The sequence below is a fragment of the Triturus cristatus genome, chromosome 2_1 (genome assembly GCF_964204655.1).
Source record: "Triturus cristatus chromosome 2_1, aTriCri1.1, whole genome shotgun sequence".
Taxonomy (NCBI): domain Eukaryota; kingdom Metazoa; phylum Chordata; class Amphibia; order Caudata; family Salamandridae; genus Triturus; species Triturus cristatus.
In genome coordinates this window covers 35,600,213-35,626,314 of record NC_140581.1, presented here as the reverse complement: position 1 = coordinate 35,626,314, position 26,102 = coordinate 35,600,213, and the positions used below count along the sequence as shown (strand labels likewise).

General features: G+C 49.2%; 1 protein-coding gene across 3 annotated transcripts in view; it reads left to right on the top strand.

Moving 5' to 3' along the window:
- Positions 1-26,102, top strand: part of LOC146863662 (long-chain-fatty-acid--CoA ligase ACSBG2-like) — a 524,673-nt gene that overhangs the window by 348,314 nt on the left and 150,257 nt on the right. The window lies entirely within an intron of this gene.

Genomic DNA, 26,102 nt, shown 5'->3' with positions numbered 1-26,102 from the left:
GTATTTCAAAATAAATATTGTACTATATGCAATACATTGCTATTTATTTGTTTAACATTTTATTACACTATTAAGTATGTAAGACAATGAATTTTAAATATTAATGTTCTTGTGTATTTTATGAATTAATAGATTTTTTATTATTTTTGGTTTGTTTTTGGCTTGTAAGGAAGTATTTTAAATTAATTTATAATTGGTTCATTTGTTTTTTAAGTGCTAAATTATTAGATTAGTATTTTAAAATCATATCAATATTTGGTTGTTTTTTAAATAAACATAGAATATATATTTGTAATTATTTATTCTAATTAAAATTGTTTATAATATGTTGATGTTTAAAATATTTGTCAATATGAATCATTAATATTTCTTTTGTTTGTAACTACATATTTTATTCATTTAAAAAAGTATTTTATAATTATTGATTGATCCAATCGTTCATTAATTTTCTGAATTATGTACTTCAATATTTCATATTGGGTTACATATTTTTGTATATTCGGATACAGGTTGTAATTTTATAATTTTGTAGTTACATTGTATTTTTAACTTTAATGCATATTGTTGTGTAGTTATTTATAGTTATTTATATATTTATTGAAATTTATTTTTTAGAATATTACTTTGCTTAGTTTCTAAATTTAAATTGTAATGTTTATAACTAATAATTCATGTAAAATAAAGAGGCCGATTCCGCTACAGGCCGCAAAACGAACCGACCGACACGGACCCGGACCGAATACCGACCGACACGGACCAGCGCCGTACGACCCATGCAGTACGATGCAACGCGAGTGAATTACAACCGACACGTACGGAATACAAGCCGTACGACCGAGCCGTAGGGAAAATAGTGATCTGGCCGGAAAACCGACGCGAATTTCACCGACCGACACGAACCCGGAATGAACCCGACCGACCCGTATCCGCGATGTCCGATCCGCGCAGTACAATGCAATGCGTGTAAAACCAAACCGACTCGCACGGAGACCAAGCCGCACGACCGACAGGCACAGAAAACCGGGCACACAAGCAATAGAGATCTTCGCGACCGACGCGTATCAAACACAGAAGATAGGCAGCGTGAACGAGGCGGAGAAGCCTGCACGAGACAACAGCAGCGTCCGTTTCCGTCACATGAACGTCTCCTTCATGCCTACAAAACCCAAAGGAAAAAAGACAAAAAAAGGACCAAACAAGCAATGACAAAGCCAATAAATACCAAATAAAAAAACATGGGACAAAGACACACCCACAACTCCAACTATATAAAGGACTACAATCACTACCATCATTCCTTGCAAACAGGAGACACAGCTAGCAGCAAACACCATTATACAGCAACCACAGACACACTCACAACTCACACATCACACAACCCACACACCATCAGCACCTCATCCAAAAGCACACACACATACAGCCAGCAAAACCAACACCAACCCACCCTCACTTGCACCCTCACACACACATCCCTCACCACCACCACCCATCACCATGCCCCCAAAGAGAATCCAAAGTTCACAGATAGTGAGTTAGAAGTGCTGGTAGACGAGATCATCAGAGTAGAGCCACATTTGTTTGGTACATTGGTCCAAAGAACCCCCATGTCACAGAAAACAAAGATGTGGGCGAGGATTGTGGACAAGGTGAACGCTCAAGTACCAGCAAGGCGCACAAAGGACGATATCCAGAACAGGTGGTATGACGTGCGCAGGAGGGTCAAGAAACTCATCGAAAAAGATCATGCCCTGAGTCAGTGCACCGTCGGTGGCCCTCCTGCCAAACCAGTCTACTTCAGGACCTCGGAGGAGAAGGTGCGGGACATCCTACCACCAGAGAGCTTCCATGGCCTAACAGAAATCACAGAGCCTGGTGAGTACACAAACAACATATCCAAGATTGTGTGGCAAGGGGACAGTGAAACCATGCACTGCAAGCAAAGCTACAGTAACCAATAGATAATCATCCCAATATGTGTATGCCAGTCAGACAAACACAATACCTGCCATCTCATAGTGACTTGGAACTGTGTCATGACATGCACCAACCTACAAACAAATAGAGCAAGCCAGTGGCACAAAGCTAAATAGACACTGCCAGACAGTTTGCCAGCACAAACACACTATCTCACAGTGCAGCTGACTGACAGGAATGAATTGTGGGGATGCAGGTGAAGTGAGTGTATGCAAAAGCATGATGGGGCCTGTAGTCACAGAGAATGCTCCCCCTCCTGATTGGTCCATCAAGACCTCACTGAAACATGCCCACATCACAGGGAGTGGAAAATGACTGACAAGATGGCTGACACTGGGTCCTGCTGTGGGGAGCACAAGGCCCTGCTAGGGGTTGTGTGCAAATCAGAAGCAGGACATCACTGACTGACATCCTGAAAGACAACTTGCACGCCCTACAATGGAAGCACGTTTCATGATGGGAAGGAGGACTGACAGCCCTGACCATACTTACCAGCATGTGGAGACACACCCCACTCAACACAAACTCCACACAACTCACTGGGTAGAATGCATTGACACACACATCATTGAAATATCAGCAAATGATACCCCATACTGGGTGCTGCTGTGTAAAGCACAGGGGCTCTCTTTGGACTTGTAGCCAAACAAACACCAGGATTTCACAGTCAGCCATCTTACCATTGCTGTCACACTCCTTCACAGGGAAGCAGAGTCAAAAGGAAGGAAGTATGTGCATGCTGGGAAGGGGGGTGTAGCCAAGAGTATGATGGGAGTCGCAGTCACAGACAATCTACACCCACCCACATGGCCCAGCAAGCTCACACTGAACCATACTTGCCTCACAGGGAGTGGGAAGGGACTGACAAGATGTCTGACACTGGGCTCTGTTGTGGGGAGCACCAGGCCATGCTGGCAAATGGCCAACCACAAACACCAGGACTGCACAGTCAGCCATCTTGCCATTGCTGTCACACCCCCTCCCAGGGAAGCAGAGTCAAGAGGAAGGAAGTATGTGCATACTGGGAAGGGGGTGTAGCCAAGAGTATGATGGGAGTCACAGTCACAGACAATCTACACCCACCCACATGGCCCAGCAAGCTCACACTGAACCATACTTGCCTCACAGGGAGTGAGAAGGGACTGACAAGATGTCTGACACTGGGCTCTGTTGTGGGGAGCACAAGGTCATGCTGGGAAATGGCCAACAACAATATCAAACTCTGTCCACGACAAGCTGGGAAAAAGTAGTGTACAGGCAGGCATCTGTTCGAAAAGTAGAAAATGTCATGTTTGTGAACCATCAATGCATGTAGAAACATAACTCACATTGTGTGTCTCTTCCAAACACAGGTGGTGCTGGGCACCCAGCACCAAATGATGAGGATTCCCAAGCCCAGACTTTGGCGGACACTGAGCTCTCTGGTCTGACTCTCTCTCTGTCCTCTTCGGATGACGATGACAAACCTGGCACTTCTGGTGTGAGCCATCATGCAGCACCAGCAGCATCAACATCTTCACCCCCTGTAACCACGCCTCCAGCATCTGGACACCGACAGGGCACCCCTGCCAACACGGACAGACCAAGGCCAATGAACACCCACAGCACAGGGACACAGGACCCCCAGGAAGCTACAGCAAACACCACCAGCAACACCACCAAGGGGTCCCAGTGTCACCTGTGCGTCCCGCCACTGGTCCTGCCCGTGTGGATAGGGGTGCTGGGAGGGGTGGGAGGCAGAGGGCGCGCTTTGCAGAGGGGTTTGGACTGCATGATGACCCCCACCTGGCACGCATCATAGATGCGTACCAGGATAGCACCGGAGGATTTGGCCAAGTAGTGGGGATCCTCAAGGACATGCAACACGAGCAGGTCGCCCACCATGCCCGCATGGAGGCCAAGTGGGATGCCCTTACTGCAGTGCATCGGGACATACTCCAATGCCTCCGCCAGATCAACACCAACCTGTCCACACCTCCCTGTGTGGCCACAACATCTGTCGCAACACCATCTGCCAGTGCCACAGGGAGGGAGGAGGACTCTGGCGGAGAGTCCCCTGCACCGCGGAGGCCTGCACCTGAGGATCCCCCCCCGGAAGAAGAGGGGTCGTCCGAAGAAGGACATGTGAGAGGCAGATGTCCCAGCACATCCCCCAGGGACTCTAAACCTGTTCTGGACAATGTTCTTTGTGCGCAACCCGTTCACCTTGTCCAATCGCACACAACTCGCCCACATGACATCGAGGGTTCATGTTGGGCCAATGTAGCAGATGACTGTGGACTTTACTATGGACATTTCATCTACCAGCACTTCCAACTCTAATGTGAACTTTGGATTCCAAAAACAATTTACAGCACCCACCATCCTGTGCACTTCCCTCACACATGTTTGAAAATAAACTCACCAGTACACCATACTTGCCTCTGTTTTGATTCCAACTTGTCATGTTCAGGGAGATGTCGATCTGCTACACAACACAGTGCATGCCAAATACTGCAACAATGTGACCAACGTAAGGTGAGTCATGGTGATGTGACACATGTGAGGGAGACACACCACTATGGCACCACAACACATACTCACCATGGCCATGTTACTCATCCCACACAATGATGTTGACCTGAAACACATTGGCATGCACAGACACAACACCAACCCCAGTCAGTGGTAACAAGTCCACAGGTGAGGTAAGCAGATGTCACTCAGATGTGGGAAGACAGATAACGCACATAACAAAGCATAGAACAGGTTCATTACACATCAGCAACACGTTTAATCCACAATAGTTGCACGGTAATACTACGTAACAGTGAACACACGCTCACAAAGTGTTGATGAATTGAAGTCCAGGGATGTGTGGTACATCAGTTGATGGGAATTGACAACTTCCACACTGGTGTTGGCTTCTGGGTGTTTGGGGTCAGTGTTGACCAAACAACAGGCAAAGTACCCTGGGAAGGACAGACACAAGACACAGTCAAAAGCACAGCAGAACAGGAGAGAAATGCAATACACATGCACAAAACATGTCGCAAGAAACCTACACAAAAACAAGTTAGCAGTACTACCCTATTGTGGAGTACACACCACCTGAATGGACACAACACTGCACGCATCCAGTCAAGTGGCACACAGACACACTCAGACAGCAACAGAGCTGCCACAACACATTCCAGGCTACCTCCATACATTCACATAACAACACTTGAAACTCACATTCAGCTGAAGAAATTGTTGATGAGCTGTGAGCGGACGTCACCCTCATCCTCATCATCACTGGCATCTTGGCCCAGCCCGGGATCCTCCACAGGTGCCGGCGGTTGGTCATCGTCATCCTGGATGAGAGTCACTTCCTTCCGCACTGCCATGTTGTGTAGCATGCAGCATACAAGGATTATTTTGCACAGCTTTGCAGGCTCATATGGGAGGGCCCCTCCGGTCTTGTCCAGGCAGCGAATGCGGCTTTTAAGTAGGCCAAATGTCAGCTCAATCACCCGCCTGCTCCGACCATGTACCTCATTGTAGCGCAGCTCGGCTGGTGTCACAGGGTTCCTGAGGGGTGTCAGCAATCACGGCATGTTGGGGTATCCGGAGTCACCTATACACACAAAAATGAAGAAGTAGCTGAGTTTTGTAGGAGTGCAAAATACAACATTGACAAACACACACAATGAGAAACAGTCAGTACACACCGACAAGCCAGGCATGCTGAGCTGGCATCTGTGACATCAGCGTTGCAATGCGACTACTCCTTATAATGTAGGCATCGTGCGCAGAACCAGGGAACCGTGCACACACATGTGTGATCGACATGTCAGCAAGACATACCACCAGAGCATTGATGGAGTGGTAGTGCTTCCTGTTCCGGTATGCCTGCTCATGTGCCTGTGGTGGTATCAGGGCCACATGTGTCCCATCAATAGATCCGATGACGTTCGGCATCCTCCCCAGTGTATAAAAGGCATCCTTTATCTCAGGGAGTTCAGCTGGGCTAGGGAACTTGATCTAAAGGTCTAGGAAATGCAACATCCCCTCCAAGACATTGCGTAGCACCCGACTAAACATCGTTTGGGACATATTACCAGCAGTAGCCACAGTGTATTGGAAGGTACCAGTAGCAAAGAAGTGCATGGCTGCCATCACCTTCACCTCTGGGGTCAGTGCTGTAGGGTATGTCCGGCCAGGTAGCAGATGTGGCGCCAACTGCTCCGCCAACTCCTCAATCAGTGGCCTGGTGAAGCGGTACCGTCTGATGCAGTCGCGTTCCTGCATGGTTGCAAGGTCTGGGAACGGTCGATGGACAGCTGGTACCCTGCAGTACAGAGATGCACAAAGGAAGATTGTCAGTTCTTCCACCCATGTGGCCATGACCAGGCTCAATCGCACAGATCATGACATTACACAATGTACTGAGGTGTGTGCTATTGTGCATGGACACATATGTCACCTACATGACCACCACCTCACTTCTCAATTCCACATGTCCACATGAGTCCCATGTAGTGCAATGGCCAATCATCTGGCTGTGTCACCCAACCTATGTACTGCTGCAACGTGCCAAACACACACCACAATGACTAGTGAGGCCTGATGTCTCCCAGGCATCACAGATCTTTGCCAGGCAGAAACCCAGGGTCCCTGTATTGCCACATCGACACTGGCATGGACATAGCGTATCACATACACACCACAAGGCAAGCGTAAGTCCCACAGGTAGTGGCCACTGTTGTTCCTGCCAGCCCTACATGTACGTCTCTTAGACACACACACACCATCAAGGTTGATGGATATACCACATGGATGTGGAGACTGGCACCCATTGGGCACATTTGATCAGACACATCTGAGACACAACATGCACACAGACTGTGGGTGCACATCAGTATTGTGCCTACAGGTCTCACTGTGATGTACATGCCATCACCCCCTGGACTCAGGGTGTATGTGACATGCCCCAAACATATCCAACATGAAACTGTGTTCGTGACTCATGCCCATTACTGTACAATTGCACATCACAGTGGTGATGTGCACAACACACAAAGGATTCTGCCCTAATGTTCACGTGCACAGCCTGGGAGTGGCTGCACAAAAGTGCCACCCAACAAACCATATGTGGCCCCCCCCAAACACCCAGGGAATGCAGCCTTACATGCCATGGGACACTGTGTGGCCAATGCTGTAGTGTGGTATGTGTGCACAGGTGTCCCTGGCCAGTAAATGTGTGTTGCATCCGTAAAATAGTCACACCAATGAGGTCTGACTCGGGTGACAATGCGTACACCTTGCACGGTTCAGGACCGAGCCGTGCGTACGCTTTGTCCTTGAATGCAATGAGGTCCGACGCGGGTGACAATGCGTACGCATTGCACGGTTCATGACCAAGCCGTGCGTACGCTTTGTCATTAAATGCAATGAGGTCCGACGCGGGTGACAATGCGTACGCATTGCACGGTTCATGACCGAGCCGTGCGTACGCTTTGTCATTGAATGCAATGAGGTCCGACGCGGGTGTCAATGCATGCGCATTGCATGGTTCATGACCGAGCCGTGCGTACGCTTTGTCATTGAATGCAATGAGATCCGACACGGCTGACTATCATGCATACGCGTCAGGCAGGCATGGTCCGAGACAGGCGTATGCCTTGGCCATTGAATCGTATGGAGACGGGTGCATGTGTGTTTCTAAAATACGCGTTGTACAGTCAGTTGAACGAGCCGGGCGCACCCATTGGCTCCGGACTGTCATGGAGACGGATGCGGATTCAAAACTTGTACAAGTTGTGCACTGGAAATTCAGTTGGATGCCTACAACAATGTTGCAATTTCAAGTGTTTCATGAAGGTGAAGATTTGAACGATGCGGAAGGCGTGTACGAGTCTTACATTTAAATGGATTGGCCAGATTCATAGAATGCAACCGTGTTGGACCTATCACTTTAGACACATGGCACAGATTCTGCCTCTGCAGCACAGATATAAGGCTGGATGGCCCCCAGGGAGCTCAGTTGCCTGCACTACATGCTACTGGACCACATCCCTGCTACCACTGCTGCTGTCTCTGCATCCTCTGGCTCCTGCTATGGCACGTTCTCTGAAGATGGCCCCAGCCTTCACTGAGGAGAACCAGGTCCTGCTGGACGGGCTCCTTCCACAGTACAGCAAGCTCCATGGGAAACCAGGGGAGCAGGTGAGTGTGCAGTCCACTGCCTTCCTAATTATGCATATTGTCTGACTAGCAGGACTAGCAGTGTGTACACCAGTGGCAAGCATTCTCACTGACTACTTTCATGACCCAAAGTGTGTAGGTACATGTTATGAACAGGTGTCCTGCTGCTAAAGTGCATTGGTGCAAGCTTAAACTATCCAGGCATTGTTAACATGTCAGACATGCAGGTGATTTTTCCTTCCCCATGGTTGCACTACCTGTGTAACTCATTTCCCTTTGTGATGATGACATGTATATCCAAATGTGCGCTGCACAAATCTGGGGCATGTGTGTTAATGTACTTTTCACGTTGTCATCCTCACAGGTTGATGCCCACCAGAAGCAGGAGATCTGGCTGACCATCGCCCGGGCTGTTAGTTCAGTGGGGGTCTACAAGCACCGGATCCGCAACTGCCAGAAGAGGTGGCAGGACCTTCGGGGCTGGACCCGGAGGATAGCTAGAGTCCAGCTGAAGCTGTCACCTCCACGCAGGAGGGGCGGACACCGAACCCTGACCCCCCACATGCTCCGGATACTGGCGGTGGTCTTCCCGGACCTGGATAGGCAGCTGAAGGCCATACAGCAGCAGGAAGGGGGTAAATCCATGCCTAATCTGTGTACTATGTCTGACATGCCAATTGAAGTCTTTTGGCCTGGTCACACTTCCACATTACGTAGGTCTTGTAGTGCAATACTCAGGTCCCTCAATTGTGTGATGCACCCTCCTCATCTGTTCCACAGGTGTGGCCCCTACAGTCTGTTGCTTGTGTCACTAGGGCACTGTTTCCCTGCAGTCAGCTATGCTTCATCTACCGGACAGCATCTGTTCCCGTGACTCTCGTGTATGTTTCATGGGTGGGTCAATTGTTTACCCAATGATCTGACATGTGATCTGTGTGTGCCCTTGAGATGTGTTCCAATTGCTGGTCTGACTCGCCACATGTGGCTGGGGTATTCCAAACAAACCCATGCAGCAGGGGACTCCAATTTTGGGGCCTCTGGAGTATGTATATCAAGTATGTCACACTTGCTTAGCCACCTGACTACTGTCCCGGGCCAAACACTGTTTCATGTAGACCTGGCCAGTCATGGCTCCTCAAGGACATTTAGAAACACTCTGTAATCTCACTCCTGTGTATCAAATAACAGGTTGTGCTTAGTGACATGTGCCCTCAGGCGTCTGCCTCTGTGTCATTAGGGTGTGGCTTGTTATTACGTACAACTGGGGTGTCCATGATTCAGAGGGTCAGCATGACATCTGAGATGTGACTGTGAGAGACAAGACCTGTGTGACATATAGGTGTGTGATCATCTGACAGCGCACAATGGTGTCTGCAACTGTGTCCTTCATGCAGCTGGGTTACATGCATGGCAGACTGTGATGTGTTAATGTACAGGGAGTTGTGTTTGCAGAGACTCATATGTCTGATTTGTATGATGTGGGGTCTTCTGGGTCCTGTATATGTTGTTTGCAGGGGATGGGCAAGTGCGCCGGTCATCTGCAGAGTTAGCTTTAACTCTGAGCTAGGATTGTGAGTCAGTGCATATTATTGTTGTCTGGATGCCTTGCCCCTGTGACAGGAGACAGTGTTGACTGACTTTCTGGTCATCCCAGTGCCATGGCATTTAACTTGCTAAGAGTGATCCTGCATTGTGTTCAAGTGTGCACCATGCACCCCATTGTGGCATTGCCCATCAGGTCATGAGAACATCATAGTGTGTGTTGCTGGCATGCATCACAAGCATGTGAAATGAGTCTCTGCCCATTCCTTCATCCGGACACCTGTAGCAAGAGATCTGCTGTGTGTATAGTGACATACTCCTACATGTCCATATGAGGTGTGGGTGGTGCATGTCGGCACATTGGGGTGTTAGCATCCAACATGCAACAGCCATATGTGTGAAAGTCAAGGGAGATTATGTGTGCCATGGTTGAGGTTGAGAATGACAATTGGCTTACTCTAAACAGTGTTGGCACTTTGAGCTGTGTTCAGCTGATGATGCCAGGGCTTGCCCTGTGATGTGATGAACTCACTGTGGTGTGTGCAGTCAGTGCAGGTGACTGATGTTGTTCTCTTACTTCCTATTCCTATCCAGATACATCCACGGCCACAGGAGGGGACAGCTCCACGGACCAGGAGGAGCCACAGAGCCTGACAGGGACAGAGGGAGAGGAGTCGGGGGGACCCAGTGGCACGGAGGGCGAGTGGCGCCACACAGAGGAGTCGTCAGCACCATCACACCCAGCTGAGGTCCACAGCAGCTCTGAGGATGACTCCCTTGTGGAGGCGGGTGTCAGCAGCCACCAAACCCCAGCTAGTGAGGCTGTCCCCGCTGCCACCACCACCACCACCCTCCCATCGGCTCCCATCCCAGAGGTCCCTGTAGGCTCCCGTGTTCGTGAGCATGTCTCCTTTGTGCCAGGCACCGCACCCCCTTCCCCTGTGTCCCCTGCTGCCCTGAGTGAGGAGTCTGTGGACTTACTTAGGCAGATCCATGTAGGGCAGACGTCGATGCTGAAGGTCCTCCATGCACATACAAGTCTGTTGACACAACTGGTGTCGTTCATGGAGGGCATTTCCTCGGGCATGTCTGCCCTACAGAGGACCAATCAGTCCATGGCCTCCTCCCTGACGGCAGCAGTGTCCCTCCTCCAACAGTCCCGCACCCCTCCTACCCCTGCAACATCCAAGATTCCTTGCAGCCTACCTGTCCCAAGCACACAAACACCCAAACAAAGGTCTAGACGTGCACACAAGCAAGCGCAGGGGACTGATACCACACTCACAGGGGCTGGTTTGCAGACACACACACAGTCATCCACAACCACTCCGCAGTCCTCCGAGACCTCTCCCTCCCAGCCCCTTTCCTTTGCATCACCTGCAACCCCATCTCCCCAGAAGCTCTTCCTCTGTGACCTTGGCCTCTTCCCCACCGACCCAGTAGATCCTGATTACATGGGGAAGAGGAAGTCCCCACACACAGAGGGGAGTGCCCTTCACACCCAGACACCCTCCCCCAGGCACAGTCAGACTGAGACCCCCACCCGCAAGTCCCCCCGGAGCGGGAAGAGCAAGACCCCCGGCCACCACGCAGCTCCAAGGCAAAGTCTCCATCCTCCATCCCCCAGGCCACCACTTCAGAGGTTCCCCCGCCATTCCCTGCCCCGGGTTCTCCCACCCACAGATACACCATCCCCAAAATGCTAAGGCCATCCCCCCTACCACTTGCTCCTCCACACCTGGTCAGACGGTTAGTGCCACTGACGTTTCCCCCCCTTGTCCTGCCGACCTCACCTGCCCCCATTCCGCTCCCATGGATGTATGCACTGCAGTGGAGTCCACGACCACCCCGTCTGACTTGGGCACTGCAGTGGGGACCCAATCCACTCCATCTGACCTGCCCACTGGAGTTGTGCCGGCACCCACCCCATCTTACTTGTGCCCCACAGTTGTGACAGCACCCACCACTTCAGTCAACTCCACTGCAGTTGCAAGTGTCTCGCCTGCATCCAACACCTCTTCACTGCCTCCTTCTGCTGTGCCCTGATCCTGTCCCTGCGGTGCCTGGCCTGCCCCCATGTGCTCCTCCGAGGGGATGACCCCGGTCCTTAGCAGTGCTGGCAAGCAACGTGTGACAGTTGTCACTCTAGTTCATTCCTTGGCATTTGGACATGGACTGGCCATTGGCCTTTTGTTTGAACGTACGTTTAACTTTTAATATGCTGAATAAAGCTTTTTTCTTTATCACTGTGAACTTGATTTAGCTGTACATTATGTTGATGATGTTTAACTGCCCTTGCACCTGTAATGCTGGTTTCCAATGTTGAATACTGATGTGTTGCTGTGAGGTACTCCATGTGGTCCATGAGATATGTATCCTATTCTGGTGGGTATCCATGTCATCCTTTGCAGCTACCTGGGTGTGTCATGATCAACTATTTGTGGACATCTCTGTGAACATTTCATTTGCATTTTTCACATCTCTGGCGTGCACCCATGCACATATGACGTGCTTCCCATTGTCCAATTTGTCAATGCCAAAAACTTTGTGCGCATCACCACTGGACCTACAGGCGTGGGCATCATTGGAATAGGAGCAACTGGGTCCTCTGTGCAACTTGCTAGACATATGTTTTGAGTATGTGCAGATGACTTAGGGGAGACTCACGTACCCAGGCTGTTGTGACCAGAGCCTTCATTGTGTGGTAACTGATGGCTGACTGACCAAGTGTTCTGCAGACATGAGTGAGAGGTGCTGTGAATATGTTTGGCACAGCTGGGCTTCCACAGGACTTGGGTCCCCTCAAGTAAGTGTGTTGTCCCGTGACATAGCCTGGGCCCATGGTGTGTGTTGTATGAGCATGTGTGTGTGTCCACATCCCTTTTCATACATAGGCAGTGTTCCCTTGATATGTTCCTGTTGTTGATACTTGCTGAGTGGTACTGTGTTCATCCCACTACTTTGCCATGGGCTACCACATGTGTGGGTGCATGACACACTACTGTTAATTGGTGTTTCATCATTGGGATTTGTCAGTTCTGAGTGTTGATGATGTCGTCAGACACAGATGGGACACAGTCAGGGTTCCCCAAGGCACTTGTTTATTTGCAAAATCATGTAGCTGTACCTAGGTGGTAACTTTCAGGGATTGACACATTTGTATGTGTGTGTGACTGCTCCCACTTGTCGGGTTCATGGCTGCAATGTTGGCAGGTGTCAGCATGTGTGCCTTGTGGTTCTCCTTAGCTTCTGCATTGTCCTGGTACTGTGGCAGGAATTCTGAAGGTTACGTGAGCTTTGAAGTCATGGCCATGTACCACATACTGTGCAGTATGTCTGTCATTCCCCAGGGTTGTAAACTGTCCTTGTGTGATGTGTCTGTGCACCTCCCAACATTCATGTGTTTGTCATGGGTGTATGTGCAATGTCACCTGTCCATGTGGGCTTCACAGATGCACATTCTTGCAGTTAAGGGTGTGTGGTGTTGAGGCTGGACTGATGTAAATGTTTGCATGGATGGTCCCCTAGCTCCCGTTTGTTCATGGATGTGGGTCCATGCTGAGTGATTTGTGTGTGTGTATGTGTGATGTACGTTTGTGGAACAGGACACATGTCTGGGTTTCCCAGTTTGAACGACATGTGCCTTTGTCATCACAGTGGAGGTGTCATGCATGCTTGTGTCACCCCAATGTCTGGTCCCTGGGGGTAGTGCTGTTGTGTGTCAGTCTTTTTCTGTGTTAGTTGGTGTTCATTCCAGCTTGTGTCACATGTGTCTTTTGTGCTCCCTCTCATCTCACAATGCCTGATTGCCCACTAAGGGTGTCCCAATGATGGTATACTTTTGTATGGCACTGTGTCCACATCTGTGTCACTGTTTTTCAGCCCCCCTCATGTGTTGTGTAGTTGCCTGGGGATACTGTGACACACACCCATGCTGTATCAGATGTGCAGTGTGAGGTCAGACATGTGCTGTTAGTTACATTGTATGTTCAAAGTCATAATCACTGTTGTGGGCATTTGTCACAGACTACACACTGTTGTCATGATGTTAGGGGGGTGTAGTTTGCTGACATACCTAATGTTGGAGTATGATGGATGTGTGGCGCATCACCCATCCTATGAGTGGGGGTGGCAGTAGTGATGGGCAACAGGTCCCCTATGAGTGGGGGTGGCAGTAGTGATGGGCAACAGGTACCCTATGAGTGGGGGTGGCAGGGGTGATGGGCAACTGGTCCCCTATGAGTGGGGGTGGCAGTAGTGATGGGCAACAGGTCCCCTATGAGTGGGGGTGGCAGTAGTGAAGGGCAACAGGTCCCCTATGAGTGGGGGTGGCAGGGGTGATGGGCAACATTAGCCCTATGGCTGGGGGTGGCAGGGGTGATGGGCAACAGGTCCCCTATGAGTAGGGGTGGAAGTAGTGATGGGCAACAGGTCCCCTATGAGTGGGGGTGACAGCAGTGATGGTCAACAGGTCCCCTATGGCTGGGGGTGGCAGGGGTGATGGGCAACAGGTCTCCTATGAGTGGGGGTGGCAGTAGTGATGGGCAACAGGTCCCCTATTAGTGGGGGTGGCAGTAGTGATGGGCAACAGGTCCCCTATGAGTGGGGGCAGTAGTAGTGATGGGCAACAGGCCCCCTATGAGTGGGGGTGGAAGGGCTGATGGGCAACAGGTCCCCTATGAGTGGGAGTGGCAGTAGTGATGGGCAACAGGTCCCCTATGAGTGGGGGTGGCAGGGGTGATGGGCAACATTAGCCCTATGGCTGGGGGTGGCAGGGGTGATGGGCAACAGGTCCCCTATGAGTGGGGGTGGCAGGGGTGATGGGCAACATAAGCCCTATGAGTAGGGGTGACAGGGATGATGGGCAACAGGTCTCCTATGAGTGGGGGTGGCAGTAGTGCTGGGCAACAGGTCCCCTATGAGTGGGGTTGGCAGTAGTGATGGGCAACAGGTCCCCTATGAGTGGAGGTGGCAGGGGTGATGGGCAACATTAGCCCTATGGCTGGGGGTGGCAGTAGTGATGGGCAACAGGTCCCCTATGAGTGGGGGTGGCAGGGGTGATAGGCAACATAAGCCCTATGAGTGGGGGTGGCAGGGGTGATGGACAACAGGTCCCCTATGAGTGGGGGTGCCAGTAGTGATGGGCAACAGGTCCCCTATGAGTGGGGGTGGCAGGGGTGATGGGCAACATTAGCCCTATGGCTGGGGGTGGCAGGGTTGATGGGCAACAGGTCCCCTATGAGTGGGGGTGGCAGTAATGATGGGCAACAGGTCCCCTATGAGTGGGGGTGGCAGGGGTGATGGGCAACAGGTCCGCTATGGGTGGGGGTCGCAGGAGTGATGGGCAACATTAGCCCTATGGCTGGGGGTGGCAGGGGTGATGGGCAACAGGTCCCCTAAGAGTAGGGGTGGCAGTAGTGATGGGCAACAGGTCCCCTGTGAGTGGGGGTGGCAGTAGTGATGGGCAACAGGTCCCCTATGAGTGGGGGTGGCATGGGTGATGGGCAACATAAGCCCTATGAGTGGGGGTGGCAGGGGTGATGGGCAACAGGTCCCCTATGAGTGGGGGTGGCAGTAGTGATGGGCAACAGGTCCTCTATGAGTGGGGGTGGCAGGGGTGATGGGCAACATTAGCCCTATGGCTGGGGGTGGCAGGGGTGATGGGCAACAGGTCCCCAATGACTGGTGGTGGCAGGGGTGCTGGGGAACATAAGCCCTATGGGTGGGGGTGGCAGGGGTGATGGGCAACTGGTCCCCTATGAGTGGGGGTGGCAGTAGTGATGGGCAACAGGTCCCCTATGAGTGGGGGTGGCAGTAGTGAAGGGCAACAGGTCCCCTATGAGTGGGGGTGGCAGGGGTGATGGGCAACATTAGCCCTATGGCTGGGGGTGGCAGGGGTGATGGGCAACAGGTCCCCTATGAGTAGGGGTGGAAGTAGTGATGGGCAACAGGTCCCCTATGAGTGGGGGTGACAGCAGTGAAGGTCAACAGGTCCCCTATGGCTGGGGGTGGCAGGGGTGATGGGCAACAGGTCTCCTATGAGTGGGGGTGGCAGTAGTGATGGGCAACAGGTCCCCTATGAGTGGGGGCGGTAGTAGTGATGGGCAACAGGCCCCCTATGAGTGGGGGTGGAAGGGGTGATGGGCAACAGGTCCCCTATGAGTGGGGGTGGCAGTAGTGATGGGCAACAGGTCCCCTATGAGTGGGGGTGGCAGGGGTGATGGGCAACATTAGCCCTATGGCTGGGGGTGGCAGGGGTGATGGGCAACAGGTCCCCTATGAGTGGGGGTGGCAGGGGTGATGGGCAACATAAACCCTATGAGTGGGGGTGACAGGGATGATGGGCAACAGGTCTCCTATGAGTGGGGGTGGCAGTAGTGCTGGGCAACAGGTCCCCTATGAGTGGGGGTGGCAGTAGTGATGGGCAACAGGTCCCCTATGAGTGGAGGTGGCAGGGGTGATGGGCAACATTAGCCCTATGGCTGGGGGTGGCAGTAGTGATGGGCAACAGGTCCCCTATGAGTGGGGGTGGCAGGGGTGATAGGCAACATAAGCCCTATGAGTGGGGGTGGCAGGGGTGATGGACAACAGGTCCCCTATGAGTGGGGGTGCCAGTAGTGATGGGCAACAGGTCCCCTATGAGTGGGGGTGGCAGGGGTGATGGGCAACATTAGCCCTATGGCTGGGGGTGGCAGGGTTGATGGGCAACAGGTCCCCTATGAGTGGGGGTGGCAGTAATGATGGGCAACAGGTCCCCTATGAGTGGGGGTGGCAGGGGTGATGGGCAACAGGTCCCCTATGGGTGGGGGTCGCAGGAGTGATGGGCAACATTAGCCCTATGGCTGGGGGTGGCAGGGGTGATGGGCAACAGGTCCCCTAAGAGTAGGGGTGGCAGTAGTGATGGGCAACAGGTCCCCTATGAGTGGGGGTGGCAGTAGTGATGGGCAACAGGTCCCCTATGAGTGGGGGTGGCATGGGTGATGGGCAACATAAGCCCTATGAGTGGGGGTGGCAGGGGTGATGGGCAACAGGTCCCCTATGAGTGGGGGTGGCAGTAGTGATGGGCAACAGGTCCTCTATGAGTGGGGGTGGCAGGGGTGATGGGCAACATTAGCCCTATGGCTGGGGGTGGCAGGGGGGATGGGCAACAGGTCCCCAATGGCTGGTGGTGGCAAGGGTGCTGGGGAACATAAGCCCTATGGGTGGGGGTGGTAGTGGTGCTGGCCATGCAACCCCTATGGTGGCCTGTTAGTGGCCAGGATGTGGATCCCCTCTGTGTGTGTACCATTTTGCGGGTAAGTGTCGTTTGTTTATCTGGTAGGTGTCTGACTTACCGCCGGCGGCGTCGGTTCCTGAGCCGGTCATAGATGTAGAGTACTGGTATGACCTGCGCGATGGGATTCATGATGTGTTCGTGTCATACACGCTGCTTGTTGCTCCGTCTCGTACCCGCTGCAAGCTGGTCCGTTTCGTAGCCGTGGATTGAGTTGTGGCGCGAATCGTAGCGGATATGCTTGTTTTCCGGATGCTGTGACGTCCCGTACGTGGCGACCCATCTGGCGCGTAGGAAGTACGCATCGTACTTGTTATGCCGGAAACTGCTATGGATACTGCTTCCGGGCGACTCGGTTCAGCGTTAGGAGTTACAGCTCGGACGAAGAATGGAGCTTGAATCACAGCCTACGTGTCGATCGGATTTTTGGCAGTTATGCGCATCGTACTTCCTCTGCAGTACGGACCGGCTACGGGTACGTGTCGGTCGCACGGTAAGGCTACGGACATCTCTCAGAGAGCTGAAATAAAGGTATTTTTCCTTGTTGCATCCTCCCTAGGGAGGCGTAAGGCTTTGGCACATCCCCAGGTTTCCATGGGAAGCGTCAAAACCCAGTTGCGTGGCAACACTCACCGCAGCAACTATGGAATGCCTCCCAGGCACAGAGTAAGGTGACGCAGCGATTTGCACTGCCTTGCCTTTCTCCACATCTTTGAGGTCATTTAAAGCCACGCAAAGTGGATTTGTGTGACCTCATAAATAAGATTTTGTAGTTGGCGCTGCCGGTGCGTCACAAAAAGCGACGCTACGGCGGCGCAAGGGGCTCATAAATATGCCCCCAAAACATCATCATATTGCGAAATCGTTGTGGCCCTCTGGCAGATTGGTGTGACTGTGCTGATAGATTCTTAGGTCAGGTATTTCTGACAAGAAAGAGCAAATGCTTTTTTGAGTCCTCCCACTCACCGGGGTTTCCCACCGTGGACATGCTTCATCATTGGGGTCCTCTCAATCCGTTGCAGATTGAGGCCTGCTTCGACTTGCGAAATTACATAGGAGCACTAATAGGCGACTATGTGTGGTGCAGTGTTTACAGGGGGGGGGGAATCATATCGCCCGACGCCCGAACCATGTTGTTTATATTGACGGGCAAGAAGATTTATTGTCTATTTATGTCCGACGGACATGTAGACATTAATCACGTTTTAATCACGTTAAAACAACAGGCTGTGGGCACTCTGGGACTCACAGCCAATCCGACGCTTGCAGAGAGCCTTTGGCGGCATCTGATTGGCTAGCAGCCCATGACTGGGCTCTAGCCAGTGATTGGCTGGGGGAGTGAAACGTCACTCAGCCTCTGCAAGCAGTAGTCCGTGGCCGCCACAAGGCTTGCAATAAGCATTCAGGTAAAATAAGCAGTTTTGCCCGCTTGAATTGTGTGATATTGTGACGGAGGTGCTGCGATTTTCTTTTATTTATATTTTTAGCAACCATGCGTGGGTAGATTAATTAGTACAAAAGCCTAGGCCTGGCCCACCTCGGCGCCTCAGATGAGGACGTCAAAAAAGCGTATCGCAAGCAGGCGCGCTGCGCTACCACCGCTTCATGGGGGAAACACCCATTACAACTAATTCAGATTCACGCGCTGCCATCGCAACGCGGGTTTAACATCACGGGTCCGGAGCCTTCATACCGCAGATGGAAACAGATCTGCAGATTAATGCTTTCAAAAGAGACATCCGTTGGTGACTTGCAATTTATAACTTAAAGTCCTAATATAGAATAGTGAACTATTAACTTTCAGCCCAGAACTGCATAAACACACCGACAAATATACATTACAAAATTGATTAATGTTGCAAAGAGGGTACATTTGGCGAAAAAACGATTCTTATTATTAAAGGAAGCTCCCAACTTTGCTGTTTCTTTTTCGACTCTGCGTTTGTGCTTCTCCACACCAAGCACTCTGAAACTACTGCCTACCAGTATGGGTGACATGTGACTCCTACACTTTCACTTCTTTGGCTTATGGGCAAAAATACATTGTCGCACACGGCGCAGCCAGCACTAAAAGCTTTCGAAGCACCTGCTGCAGCGTTTCTTTCCGCCGGCAATTACCAGGCCTCTCAGAAATGTGTAGAAAACTCGTGTGATGAATTACCATCCTGGAAAGAGATCCATGTTTTGTATAGTTGAGGTTGTGACCCCGGTGAAGTTAGTGCAGAGGGATAATATGCCTGCTGCAAAGAACATGTACGAAGTCAATTACAGAGTGCATAGGATAGAAACAGATCTGCAGATTAATGCTTTCAAAAGAGACATCCGTTGGTGACTTGCAATTTATAACTTAAAGTCCTAATATAGAATAGTGAGCTATTAACTTTCAGCCCAGAACTGCGTAAACACACCGACAAATATACATTGCAAAATTGATTAATGTTGCAAAGAGGGTACATTTGGCGAAAAAACGATTCTTATTATTAAAGGAAGCTCCCAACTTTGCTGTTTCTTTTTCGACTCTGCGTTTGTGCTTCTCCACACCAAGCCCTCTTAAACTACTGCCTACCAGTATGGGTGACATGTGACTCCTACACTTTCACTCCTTTGGCTTATGGGCAAAAAAACATTGTCGCACATGTCACGGCGCAGCCAGCACTAAAAGCTTTCGAAGCACCTGCTGCAGCATTTCTTTCCGCCGGCAATTACCAGGCCTCACAGAAATGTGTAGGAAACTTGTGTGATGAATTACCATCCTGGAAGGAGATCCGTGTTTTGTATAGTTGAGGTTGTGACCTCGGTGAAGTTAGTGCAGAGGGTTAATATGCCTGCTGCAAAGAACATGTACGAAGTCGATTACAGAGTGCATAGGATGGAAACAGATCTGCAGATTAATGCTTTCAAAAGAGACATCCGTTGGTGACTTGCAATTTATAACTTAAAGTCCTAATATAGAATAGTGAGCTATTAACTTTCAGCCCATAACTGCGTAAACACACCGACAAATATACATTACACAATTGATTAATGTTGCAAAGAGGGTACATTTGGCGAAAAAACGATTCTTATTATTAAAGGAAGCTCCCAACTTTGCTGTTTCTTTTTCGATACAACTTACCGATTCGCCAGGAACGTAGGGCTCATGTCTGGCCAGCTGCAAAAGTGAGGGGGAAATGGCAGGAGGCACGCTGGCTGACACCTTTTATATCCCACCCATACGTTTTTACAAGGGTGACGGTAAATTAGTACATTACGTATGGTTTGAAATGTACGTATTTTGTGGGAATAAATACACAGCCAAGGGTGACGGTAAATTAGTACATTACGTATGGTTTGAAATGTACGTATTTTGTGGGAATAAATACACAGCCAAAAAAAATGGAAAAAAAGGGGAATAGAAATAAAAGAATTGCCGTCAGGGTTAAGGGGAGGGGGCGCAGGGGAGCAGGCACGCGATGTTATGACGTCCGATGTTACGACGTCCTATGTTAACGTTGGCGATGTATCATACTTGCCAATGAGCCGCAACGCACTCGCGTTGCAACGGCGCACGGAGTGAAAAATGCCGATGTGAAGGTTGCCACGATGTATTGGCGGCGTGGTTACCGCACGGCGGATGCAGCTGAGTGAGGGGTGTTCTCAATGAGGTGGGAAAGCACTTATTTGTGAAGTGTCAAAGTCGCTATCAGATGTTACTGGAAGGGGAGAGGTTTTAACTTTCCCATCCTGTGCATGGTCTTTTAAGAGGGTTGGAATGCTTTCATTTTTTAAATCCTTTAATATCTGGTAATGTCCATTTTCAGGGCCTTTGTTTCTGTGGAGCTTCTGAGAATCGTGGACAGTGTGAGTGTCTCTGTAAATCACGCCTCTTGTAAGTAATCTTCTTAACAGTGATTAAAATATTTTTTTAAAGCATTGCTAGAGTGTTCAAAATGTTATTTTTTCGAGCAGATCGCTCTGAATAGAATAGAACTGCTGCGACGGACCGTGTGTACTGAGATACACCCTTGTGGCTGTAGGAAGCGCGGGCTCCCATCGACCTCATCGCTGCTATTGGAGCAGTGCCTACTGCGCACCTTTCCATTGGTGGGAATAGCAGATTCAAAACTCCCTTTCACACCAGACGTGTGACAGAGAAGCCAGATTGGGCAATTTCCCTCACAAATGGGTGATATTTTTCCCATTTGTGCGAGAAAATACTCAATTGGCCAGTGCCTCTATTTTTCAAGCTTAATTTGGCCCATTGTGCACATTTTTTTAAGCTGCGGCGGCACCTCAGCATCAGCACTGCAATTTATCATTCTTGAACTGCCAGGCTTGCAAAAAATTGTAAAAGGACACTGGCATTACTGGATAATGGGTAAGAACTTAGGTACCCTAGAGGGAGGCGCAAAGGTGGCATAACATTTGCGGGACTCACTATGATGATTATGTCTTGAGGAGGGTCCTGTCAGTCTGGAACAGAGGCACAATGCGTAAATTGCACCATTCTCATTGTTTGCTCAGACCCAAAACGCCATGGCAGGACTTCAGACCCAGATCTGAATGTGGGTGAAAAATATATTTATTTCGAAAAGTGAACGTTGTTTTCCATAGAACACAGTAGCTACCTCAATGTACTAATAATATACATGATCATCAAGCATGCATGTGTAAGTGGTCTGACATGCGATTGCGTCATCACTTTTAGGTCTGGCTTTAGCCAAGACCTTTTGATTTTACTAAAATAATATGTATAATATTACTTAATGGGGCTTTCCGCCACCTATTCACCCATTGGTCTGTTGTAGTGTCATTCCCATTTTGCTTCCACCCACTACAGCATACAGCAATGGGGAAGTGGGTCAGCATCATTACTTATAATCCTCTGGTTAAAGTCACTTTGAGTAGCTGCAGTGCATTTTTCTCTTTCACAAGGTGCACATACACACTCAAGGAGTTTTCTTTAGTACCAGTGTTGCCAGATGTGAAGTGAGCCCCTGGCATATTTCAGCTTTATCAGTTCCTATCTCCTTCCAACGCTGTTGTAAATGTTTCTCTGTCAGCCGGAGCCCTTAGGTTTTATGTGGAACGGGGGTAGGTGGGACAAGTGGATTTTACAGGACATGTAGATCTCAGTGGCATTTTGTCCCTTCGACAACTAGATTATTTGGAAAATTCCACACCCCGGACCGTGCATCACATCTCCCAGGGTAGAGACACCGATGTTGTCCCACCCGTGAAATCCCAGTAAAACAGCCAGTTGTGGCAGCCATCCATTATGCCACAGTGGGGCTTCCCTCGTCAATTTGTCCCACCACCCCATTTTGCAGAGAGCCTGTTTCCACACCTGGAAAACCACCCTTGTGGCCGGTGGTAGAGAGTTACGCAGGGGTGCCGAATACAAAATAGTGTGTAGAGTGGAGTCCCCATGCATCGTCGCTCCACTGCATAAGCGGGGGTCTAACCTGTCCCCATACCACCATTCATTCAATATCAGCAAGTGCGAAGCCATATAATATGATTGGACATCCGATGTAGCCAACCCTCCACAATACGTCGACTGAAAGCAGGTTCGCAATGCAACTCTGGGCGCCCCTCCACCCCACAGAAACTGACCCAATGCGGCTTTAACCTGACAAAACAAGGTCGGGAGGACTGGATATGTATAATAATTTAGAAATTGTTAGAGCAGACGTGGCAACGAGACTATCTTGAAGATGGCTGACCTGCCATAGGGGCATGTGCGACCAAGCCTTCAACTCCTCATGTACCCGCGCCCATATCGGAACAATATTTCTGTCCCATGACATGCCTGGCGACCCCGATAAGAAAACTCCCAGATACTTCACTGTAGTAACCTGCACTGTTGATGCCCAAGGCCCCAGTCTCGTCTTTTCCCCCAGATCCCAAAGGGGAGATTTACGGGGATTCATGAAGAGACCCGATGATTCCCCAAATATTTTCATAATGTGGAGCAACCTGGGCCCCATCTTATTGATGTCTGTTAAAATTCATTCAATTCGCAGCAGAGTCGGAATTTGTCCATATTGGGGGTGGGAACAAATCCTAGTCCCTTTTCCAACACAATTTGTTGAGTTGATGTCAGTGTGGCGTCTGATTTGTTAACCACTAAACTGGGTGGTGGCTGGTTGAGGGGTTGCCCGGAGAGCCCATGCTCCTCGTGTTCATACTCATGTTCATGGACTCTAGTGGTTGTGCCCACTGTACTTGTGATCCTCTTCTGTTTTTGCCTCTTTGCGGTCCTGGAGAAGGAACTACGCTGGGTGTTTAAACTCCGCACGGATATTAGGGGTCTGAATGATAACATACCCTGTGGGCAATTCACAAGATAAGAACAAGAATTACTTAAACAATATGAAACATTTAATTTTACACATTTAAAAGTCCAAAGAAAAACACTTGAAAAGTGTTACCTGTTGAAAAAACCTCTGATTGCACCTAATCACTTTTTTTTCGCTGTACCATGAGCCCCCACTGATGAGTATGCTAGCCCAGTGGCTAACGTGACCGAAAAACTTTACTCTTGAGAAACAATACGAATAACAGAAGATCCCAGTCTCATCCAACTTGGCCACCAATTGTCCCCCAGATAAGGCGGTCTTTGTACATGAATCAGACCTCAACATTAACAACGACTCTTTTTTTGAGGAAATAACCGACTCATAAGAAGAATTTCCCTGTATTTACTGTCATTAACACAGTTTTTTCCTTACTTCATTCCCCCCACATGGCCGCCGTTTTGCCACACTCGGGCGGCCATTTCCTGGTACGGTTACCGCTCTAGCATCAATCTGATGACTAGGCGGAAGTAACAGTATTTAATCCCGTACCCGTGGAGAGACACGTTAATATGCGGTCTCCAGGGGTACGAGTAGGTGAATTACTGCCGAGGCGAACTCCACTCAAGTAAGTGTCCCTCTTTCCTCCCTAACAGCGCAGCCACTACAGAGTGCTTTTGGCGGCAAAAACGGCAACAATGGACAACTGCGATACCACGGCACTTGCTCTCTCATGTTTTTTCAGAGAATTGCTGCTATCCTTATATCTAAACATACTTTACCATTATTTCAGAGTATGAATACGAGCCCCTCAACCCCTCCAGACCATGGGGCTAATCTGAACCTCATTTGAAGTATGTAATGGCGCAATATACAAAGTTTTGTTTTTGTGGTTTTTACATGTGTTGTCAAGTGGTGTCTATGTTTCGTTTTTTTTTTAAAACACATATTTATTTAGGATCTCCCTAGGAGACGACACACGCACGTTTAATTCCACCTATAATGCACGATGGAACAGACGACTACGGTGTTATTTTCAAGCGTAACTAACTATATTAAGTGTGTTCTAGACGCTGTGTGTTATATACAGTTCAGTACCTGCCAGTGCCCAGGCAGGCAGATGTATGGCTAACAGTGTTCTGTTTTATCTCCTACAGATACTACGATCAATTGAGTTAAAATCGTATGTATTATAGTGCGCACACAGTAGGTGTGTACACATTACTTCTCACTTAACTATTTATTTACCTCACCTTTTAGGTCACTTAGGAGTGAAATGTACAGAGCTGGCCCCTGCGTGGTCCTGAGGAAGAGCCGTGGGGAGGCTCGAAACATGTTGACCAGCACTAGAGACTTTTAACTCATTATGGTTACATCGTTGTCTAGTACCCCTGTTTTTAATATATGGACTAGGAGCTAGAATAAGGTGTTTCACCCACTAGCCAGGTATTTTTAGATTTCCTATCCACTCCACTAAACTTAATACCTTATAATTTCATCAATGCATTAATAATGAAAATGTAAGTTTTATTCTTAACTCTTTGGTTATTTATGACAGTATCTTTTAGTATTGTTTTATTTCAATATATGATTTATTTTGGATGTACCCTTCTTAGAGCTTAACATTACTCACACATTCTTCCCAGTGCTCAATCAATTTAGGTAGTGTTGGGCTGAAAGTCTGTAGAAGAAAATTTCCGCTCCCAAAAAGGATCTTTACATTATTTTACCCTTTAGATGCAGGATGTTCAACATTTTAATTTTGGCTATAAAAAACAGAAGTTTAAAATTCGGAAACACCAAGACCCTCTTACAAGTAGCCTGCGGCAGTACCACTCTCGACTGGTGTTTCTAGACCCGGAATTAGCAGGTCTGCAAACTTTGAATGGAATAATACCAGGCCCAGAGGCACCAAATCTGGAACTGACCTCAATACCGGAGCTGCAGGCGGTTTCTGCTACCTGTCCTCCATCTTCACTCTAAAGGCCTGATTTAGTTCTTAGCGTACGGGTTACTCCGCCACAACGATGATGGATATACTGTTCGCCAAAATATAAATCCCATAGGACAGAATGGGATTTATATTTTAGCAGATGGGATATCATTAACCGTTGTGATGGAGTAACCCGTTTGCCGAGATCTAAATCAGGCCCTTAGCCTGAATTCAGGGAGCAACAAGCTTTTTCCCGCTCACCTAACCTTCCCTCCTTCAATGTCCACCTCAATCATCCACAACATGGGCCTCATGAAAGGCCCTGATCACATTTGTCACCTGCTCCATGAGGTAGATAAGTGTGTGCAAATTTGTGCTGGTTCTTTATCTGAAAATAGGAAAAAATTCAAATTTGGACAGGGTTCATGTGTTATTCTCCATTCCAAGGAAGTAAATGGTAATCCCTAAATTTTTCTATGGGGATACTGGCCAGGATTGAATAATAAAGCCCTCTGGTATCTCACACACCAAGCCACGGATCCAGTAATGAGGGTTTAGGAGGTTTCTCTGTATTTTTGATGTTTAAGACTGATGAATAAACAGACCGTGACTGTAAATCATTATCTGATAATGCAACCTACATAAGAATACGCCTGTTGACTGTTTAACAATGGATAACATGCAAAAAATGTGAGACATCGCCAAAAGTGGCACTAAAATTACCAGACTTGTCTGAATCTTGGATATATTTCTGCTCTATTTGAAAGTATTTTCTTAAGGTTTTATGAGTATCAACTAAAACAATAAGGACATGTTTGCAAACAAAATGTCTTGCTCTACCGTTTTTATTTAGCTCACTTATTTTAGTGATTTTATTTCTCAGTGCAACACTCCTCAACTTTTGCTTTAATTGATGTGCATCACTGCTCAC